The sequence below is a fragment of the Oncorhynchus mykiss genome, chromosome 10 (assembly GCF_057628025.1).
Source record: "Oncorhynchus mykiss isolate SJ-2025 chromosome 10, ASM5762802v1, whole genome shotgun sequence".
Lineage (NCBI taxonomy): Eukaryota > Metazoa > Chordata > Actinopteri > Salmoniformes > Salmonidae > Oncorhynchus > Oncorhynchus mykiss.
In genome coordinates this window covers 48,796,535-48,804,995 of record NC_143031.1, presented here as the reverse complement: position 1 = coordinate 48,804,995, position 8,461 = coordinate 48,796,535, and the positions used below count along the sequence as shown (strand labels likewise).

The window sequence follows — 8,461 nt, the reverse complement described above, 5'->3', positions numbered from 1 at the left end:
TACGATAATGGTAATCTCTGTGCAGCTGACCAAATTCTGTGAGATTTCAGTTCTGGGGTAACCAAGACTAAGACGATAAGAATAAAGTATATGATTTGGTCTTCGTAAACAGCCCACTTAAGATGCATGTATCATGATACCGTTGCTTCTTTCAACATGACTTTTATTCATCTTAGGTGGGCTCACATGTTGCAGACATAAGCAATGATGTTCCTATATTATGAGGTTGCATTTAAAATAATATTTGTGCTGGAACTTAGACCGTAGATGAAAAACCACATGCTGGAAGCCTTACAGAATATCCCCTTCTAAATGGTCTATGTAGTGCTGTTCATGCATTTGACTGTCTGGCTCTCATATGGGAACAGCGTGCTGAAAAAAAATAAAAAATACTTTCAGGCCTCCTCTGTTGTGTAGGCAAATAGGTCCTCAGTCCAGTTCCACAGTCAGAAGTGATTCAAAAACAATATGACCTTCATTCCAGGGAAGACTTGCAGCGCCAACACTGATGTCTGGCATGTTCAACCCAGGTTAATGTAAAGCACGGGAGGCTGCTGAGGGGAGGACGGCTCATAATAATGGCTGGAATGGAGTGAATGGAATGGTATCAAACATATGGAAACCAGGCCCCACTCCAGTCTCCTTTTCACCTAATTTATCTCCTGATTTACTTAACAAAAGGCACATCTAGGGTAGTGGTCCAGGTAGGGTAGTAAAGGGATGGTATATTACCGGAAACTTTCGACGTTTACCAGTAAACTACCAGAAGTATTTGTATAAATTCACTTGTAGTGTATTAAAGTAGTCAAAAGTTTAGTATTTGGTCCCATATATAGTGACTCTACAAAGTCTACAGTGACTCTGCAAGCAGACATGCTAACATTTTAATGGTGAGGTTAGCACGTCTGCTTGTAGGGTACCCTCTGTCACTTTCTCACTCATCGTTCGTCATTATTCCTTCAGGATTATCCGTAATCATGGTAGCATCCACATGAATGTAGAAGCGTTCAGAAACAAATTCTATTCTTATTCACAATAAAAGTGACTCCAAAATGACACAATACATTATTTACCAAACATTTCTATTGGGCACAAAATTATCTTTAACACAACCAAAACAAACTGCATTCAACAAGTTTGTAGAGCAACAAGTTTGATGCAGTCATTGCGTGCTAGGATTATTATTTTTTTTGTTCAACTAGGCAAGTAAGTTAAGAACAAATTCTTATTTTCAATGATGGTCTAGGAACAGTGGGTTAACTGCCTTGTTCAGGGGCAGAATGACAGATTTGTACCTTGTCAGCTCGGGGATTCAAACTTGCAACCTTTCGGTTACTAGTCCAACACTCTAACCACGAGGCTACCCTGCCACCCCAGGGCGACAACTTTAGTTATTAGAATCTTTAGGGGTATCAATCATTTTGACCCCTAACTTTTTGAGAATATAAGTATTATTTGTTAAAAAATATCTTTCTCTGAGCAATTGTAACAGTAAAAAATAATCTAATTCCACAATGTTTTTGAGCATACAATGTAGCACAGTATTTGAATGATTTATTTTAAACAGTCATTATTGCTCGTCTTTATCAAGGGTGTCAATAATTTAGCACCCCACTCTATATGAAAATACTGCCTAATATTAAACATTTCAAATCCAAAACGCTGGAGTAGAAGCAAATTTTAAAATGTTGCTTCACTGTCAAAATACATATTTTTGCAACCCCCCTCCTTGTTATTGCATTTCCAATTTCCATTTGAAATGTGTTGCACATGCATTCAGTAGCATCTATGAATCACATGAATATGAATGCATACGGTAAATGTGTGAAAGCGTGTATACTCATTTTAAATGTATATACTGTAGTTCTGTCCTTGTGATGTTCTTGTCTATCAATGTTCTGTATTATGTCATGATTTTTGTTTGGTGTGGACCCCGGGAAGAGTAGCTGGTGCTTTAGCACTAGCTAATGGGGATGCTAATAAACTACTAAATACTACATATGGAGGGGAGTGTATATACAGTGTATATATATATATATATATATATATATATATATATATATATATATATATATATATATATATCATAAGCTTAGTTCAACTGTCGCACCCCATCAAAACCCAAAATCTACACTTGTTTCACTCCAATGTCTGTAAACATTGTAAATGTTAACCAACACTGTGTAGCCTAAAAGCAGAAAGAGAGAAAATGTTGTGATTTCATAACTGGAGGTCAGGGCCCTGGGCACGTATCCTTCATGCCTGGTCGGTAATTCGGCCACGATTAGGCCTACTACAAATTTAGATAGCTTGCTAGATTAATTTACCAATATATATATTTATATAAATAACCTGAGCATGTCTACCTCTGCTAAGCTTCCCAGTAAATCAAGAAAAATTATAAAAAATCCCAGAAAAGTGTCAAAAATTGCCCACGTTAACATTTGTAGCTTAAGAAATAAGGTTCATGCAATCAATAATTTGCTAGAAACAGATGACATTCATATTCTGACAATCTCTGATACTCACTTAGATAATACCTTTGATGATACAGTGGTAGCAATACATGGTTATAAGATCTACAGAAAATAAAATGCAGATGGGGGCAGTGTTGCGGTCTATATTAAGAACCTAATTTATGTAAAGCTTTGAGAGAATCTCATGTTAAATACTGTTGAAGTAATGTGGCTACAGGTTCATCTGCCTCGCCTAAATCCCCTTATGGTGGGAAGCTGCTATAGACCATCAAGTGCTACCAGTCAGTATCTGGATAACATGTGTGAAATGCTTGATAATGTATGTCGTATCAATAGAGAGGTATACTTTCTGGGTGATTTAAATATTGACTGGCTTTCATCAGACTGCCCACTCAAGAGAAAGCTTCAAACTGTAACTAGTGCCTGCAACCTGGTTCAGGTTATCAATCTACCAGGGTAGTTACAAACAGTACAGGAATGAAATGAACATGTATTGATCATATCTTTATGAATGTTGCAGAAATTTGTTTGAAAGCAGTATTCAAATCCATAGGATGTAGTGATCACAATATAGTAGCCATATCTAGGAAAACCAAAGTTCCAAAGGCTGGGCCTAATATTGTGTATAGGAGGACATACAATAAGTGTTGTAGTGATTCCTATGTTGTTGATTTTTGAGCTGTGGTGTGTAATGATGAGCAACCAGACGTTGCACTTGACACATGTGAAATTGCTTATCTCAGTTACGAATGAGCATGCACCCATTAAGAAAACTACTAAACTGATAAATCCCCGCGGATTGATGAGGAATTGAAAAAAATGTATGGTTGAGAGGGATGAGGCTAAAGAGATGGCAAATAGGTCTGAATGTACAACCGGTTGGTAAACATACTTCAAATTGAGAAATCATGACACTAAACTGAATATAAAAAAAATAAGAAACTACACTATGAAACAAAGATAAAATGACAAGGAATGATAGAAAAAGCTTTGCAGCACCTTAAATGACATTTTGGGGAAAAAGGCAAACTCCATCATTCATGGAATCAGATGGCACATTCATCAAAAACCCACTGATATTGCCAACTACTTTAACGATTTTTTCATTGGCAAGATTAGCAAATTTAGGCATGACATGCCAGCAACAAATGCTGTCACTACTGTACACAACCGAGTATATCTGACCAAACTACGAAAGACAAGCATTGTAATTTTGAATTCCGTAAAGTAAGTGTGGAAGAGGTGGATTTTTTGTTATTGTCTATCAACAATGACAAGCCACCGAGGCCTGAAAACTTGGATGGAAAATGACTGAGGATAATAGCGGACGATATTGCCACATCTTCAATTTAAGCCTAGAAAGTGTGTGCCCTCAGGCCTGGAGGGAAGCAAACGTTATTCCATTACCTAAGAAAGCCCCTTTATCTGGCTCAAATAGCTGACCAATCAGCCTGTTACCAACCTTTAGTAAACATTTGGAAAAAAATGTGTTTGACCAGATACAACGCTATTTTAAAGTGAACAAATTGACAGACTTTCAGGACGCTTACAGGGAAGGTATCATGACACAAGGCGAGACCCAGATGCAGAGACAGGAGGCAGATGGTTGGAGTCTGACAATATTTATTAATCCAATAGGGGAAGGCAAGAGACTGGTCATGGACAGGCAAAAGGGTCAAAACCAGTTCAGAGGTCAAAAGGTACCGAAGGGCAGGCAGAATCAAGGTCAGGCCAGGCAGGATGATCAGGCAGGTGGGAAAGTAGTCCAGAGTCAGGCACGGGTCAAAACCGGGAGGACTATCAAAAAGAGAATAACAAAAGGAGTACAGGAAATACGTGCTGGTTGACTTGACTTAACATACAAGACGAACTGGCACAGAGAGACAGGAAACACAGGGATAAATACATTGGGGAAAACAAGCGACACCTGGAGGGGGTGGAGACAACAACGAGGACAGGTGAAACTGATCAGGGTGTGACAGTACCCCCACTCTAGGAACGCCACCTGGTGTCCTACCTGGGCGCATACCTGGCTGACCGGGGTGTCGGCAGTGGAAGTCGGTGATGTCTCCAGGATGTCCAGGATGTCTCTAGCGGCAACCCAGCACCTCTCCTCCGGGCCGTAACCCTCCCAGTCAACCAGGTACTGGAAACCCCTGCCCCGTGGTCGAACATCCAGGTGACATTTTACCGTGTAGGCTGGATGGCCATCAATAACATGGGGAGGGGGGGTGGACCTGGAGACAGAAGACAAAGAACAGTGAGACAAGGACTTAATCTTAGACACATGGAAGGTAGGGTGAATACGGAGGGTATGGGGTAACACAAGACAGACAGCAGTGGAACTCAGGACTCTGGAGATGGGAAAAGGACCAATGAAATGAGGGGACAGTTTGTGGGACTCTACCTGAACGGGCAGGTCCTGTGTGGACAGCCATACCCTCTGCCCAATGCTGTAGCGGGGAGGTGGGGTCCGGCGACAGTCCGCTTGTCGACGATACCTGGAGTTGGTCTTGAGAATAGCCACCCTGGCTCTTCTTCAGGTACGTCGTCAGCGGCGGACAAACAACTGGGCCGAGGATACGATGACCTCCTGTTCTTGTGCCGGGAAGAGTGGAGGCTGATACCCCATGTAGCACTCAAAAGGGGAGAGTTTCGTGGCAGAACTGGGAAGAGTGTTCCGGGCATACTCCACCCAGACCAGTGGATGGCTCCAGGTAGTGGGGTTGGTTGAGACCAAGCACCTTAAAGTGTTCTCCAGGTCTTGGTTGGCTCGCTCCGACTGACCGTTGGTTTTGGGATAGAATCCGGATGACAGGCTGGCCGACGACCCAACAAGGGTGCAGAATGCCTTCCAGAACTGAGAAGAGAACCCCGATTGGAGACCATGTCTACCAGGAGTCCATGGATCCGGAAGACATGCTGCACCATAAGCTGGGTTGTCTGGGGTAGTTTGGGGAGAGGGATGAAATGGGCAGCCTTGGAGAACCGGTCGAGTACCATCAGAATGACAGTGTTGCCATCAGACGGAGGGAGCCCAGTGACAAAGTCCAGAGAAATGAGACCAGGGACACTACCAGGGACCGGTAGTGGCTGCAGGAGGCCAGAAGGAGCTTGCCGTGGAGTCTTGTTTTGAGCACACACGGTGCATGGGGTGATGAAGGCAGAGACATCAGGGACCATTGTGGGCCACAAGAAACGTTGTGTACGACGGGACCCTGGATGACAGGTCAGCCTGGATAAATGAGCCCATTCCAGGACCTGGGACCGGACTAGATTAGGGACAAACAGCCGGTTAGCTGGGCCCCCTTCAGGTCCTGGCTGGGAGCATTGTGCCTCTTGGACCAGGTTCTCAATACCCCAATCCAGTGGAAGCAAGGCATGGGAGAATAGTTTCAGGGGTCGAGGGTGTGGCAGAGGAACTGTATAGGCGGAAGAGAGCGTCAGGCTTCACATTCTTTTAAGTTAAATCTGGTGAACAGGAGGGCCCACAGGGCCTGCCTGGAGTTGAGGCGCTTGAATGTACGGAGATCTTCCAGGTTTTTATGGTCGGTCCAGTCCAGGAATGGCTGTTCTGCTCCTTCCAGTCAGTGTCTCCACTATTCCAATGCCATCTTCACCGCCAGGAGAACACAGTTGCCAACATCGTAGTTCCTCTCTGCAGGATTGAGACGATGGGACAGGAAGGCACAGGGATGAAGCGTCGCTGGGACAGGATGGCCCCCTCTCCAACATCTGAAGCATCCACTTCCACCACAAATTGACGCGAGGGGTCCAGATGATGAGGATGGGTGCTGTTGTGAACCGATGCTTCAGGTCCACAAAGGCTTTGTCGATAGCTGGAGACCATTTGAACGGTACCTTGGGAGAGGTGAGTGCCGAGAGGGGGGCCACCAGGGTGCTGTAGTCCCGAATTAAACGGTGGTAGAAGTTTGAAAAACGAAGAAACCATTGCAACTGCACCCTGGACGTTGGTTGAGGCCAATCCACCACTGCTTTCACCTTTCCATGATCCATCTGAACATTGCCCATAGCAAGGATATATCCCAGAAAGGTGATAGAAGAGCGGTGGAACTCACACTTCTCGGCTTTCACAAACAATTGGTTCTCCAGGAGGCGCTGAAGGACCTGTCTGACATGAAGAACATGATCTTGTGCAGATAGCGAAAAAAAACATGATGTCGTCAAGGTACACGAACACATACCGGTTTAGCATGTCCCGAAGCACATCATTGACCAAAGCCTAGAAAACATTGGTGTTGGTGAGTCCAAATAGCATGACCTGGAACTCAAAATGTCCACTGGCTGTGTTGAAGGCTGTCTTCCACTCATCCCCCCTTCCACGTATCCAAACCAGGTGGTAGGCATTTCGAAGGTCCAACTTGGAAAATATGGTGGCCCACTGGAGAGGTTCAAACGCTGAGGAAAGGTAGGGGGTAACGATTCTTGACAGTAACGTCATTAAATCCCCGGTAGTCAATGCACAGATGCAGGGTGTTGTCCTTCTTCCACAAAGAAAAACCCTGCGTCAGCAGGAGATGCAGACGGACGGACGGCCCCAGTGGCCAGAGAATCCTCTATGTAATCCACCATAGCTTTGGTCTCTGGTCCAGACAGAGAATACAACAGACCCCGAGGTGGTGTAGTGCCTGGGAGAAGATCAATGGCACAATCATAAGGACGGTGCGGGGGAAGGGAAAATAGCACGTGCCTTACTGAACACTTCCAGGAGGTCATGGTATTCTGAGGGGATAGCTTGCCGACGACACAACAGTAGTAGGCTTGATTACCAATGATAACGAGACAGCCTACAGAGAGGAGGTGTGGGCTCTGGGAGTGTGGTGCCTGGAAAACAACCTGAATTCTATACTATTCTATGGTAATTAGTCACTTAATGTTTACATATCTTGCATTACTCATCTCATATGTATATAATGTATCTATACTACTCTACTATATCTTAGTCTGTTCTGCTCTGACATATAGTCTTAAATTCATTCCTACTTAGATTTGTGTGTATTGGGTATATGATGTGTAATTTGTAAGATATTACTTGTTAGATATTACTGCACTGTCGGAGCTACATGTAGAAGTACAAGCATTTCGCCACACCCGCAATAACATCTGCTAATCAACGTGTATGTGACCAATAAAATTTGATTTGACTTGAACACAAACATAGACACATGCACACAAACACACGATAACATATGCACTATACACACATGTACACATGGATTTTGTGTTATAGATATGTGGTAGTAGAGTAGAGGCCTGAGGGTACACACTTAATATGTTGTGAAATGTGTTATTAATGTATTGTAATGTTTTTAAAAATGTATAACTGACTTAATTTTGCTGGACCCCAGGAAGAGTAGCTGATGCCTTGGCAGCATCTAATGGGGATCCTTAATACATACAAATATCAAGACCTCCTGTGCACACCCAGAATGGAGCATTGGCAGCCACTCCGGTCCCCTGCAGCAGCTGAACTCTTTTGGTGGGACCTTCATCCGTGTCGACTGAGATCTGGCAACGCTGCTTTCCTAGTTCCAGCTCTGCATCCAGCGACTTGAGGGAGGCCTGTCAAATGCTCAGTCTGTTCTGCTCTCACGTGATTGGCCAGGGACCTTGGCAAAGTCTCAGCTCTCTCAACAAATAGCTGCAGATGACCCTATGCCTGTTAGCACTTATGGGAATGAGCTGAATACCCCCTCTGACTTTAAATATCGTAGGGGTGTTGGGCTAATGCTAATAAGTGTGCGAAGTATGATGTTTATTTTTAAATTACACAATTTACATTTGAGGACAGGACTCGTGTCCTGACATTCTGGGTCTCTCGGAAACATGGTTCTGTGTCTGATAAAGACAGTGAAGTATATTATTATAATGAAATTTGAGCTCATGGTTGTAGATGTGTCCATAAACCAGAAGACACATATATTTGTGGCTGGGATTTACCGCCCCCCTGCTGCCATGGCGGA

The 8,461-nt window shown here is 43.7% G+C and overlaps 1 long non-coding RNA gene across 1 annotated transcript; it reads right to left on the bottom strand.

Moving 5' to 3' along the window:
• Window positions 1-4,083: 4,083 nt before the first annotated feature.
• Window positions 4,084-4,714, bottom strand: LOC149980043 (uncharacterized). Its single transcript, XR_016483771.1, has 2 exons — window positions 4,495-4,714; window positions 4,084-4,274 (listed from the first exon to the last, which is right to left on the bottom strand). It is a non-coding gene; the product is annotated as an uncharacterized LOC149980043 (long non-coding RNA).
• Window positions 4,715-8,461: the final 3,747 nt, after the last annotated feature.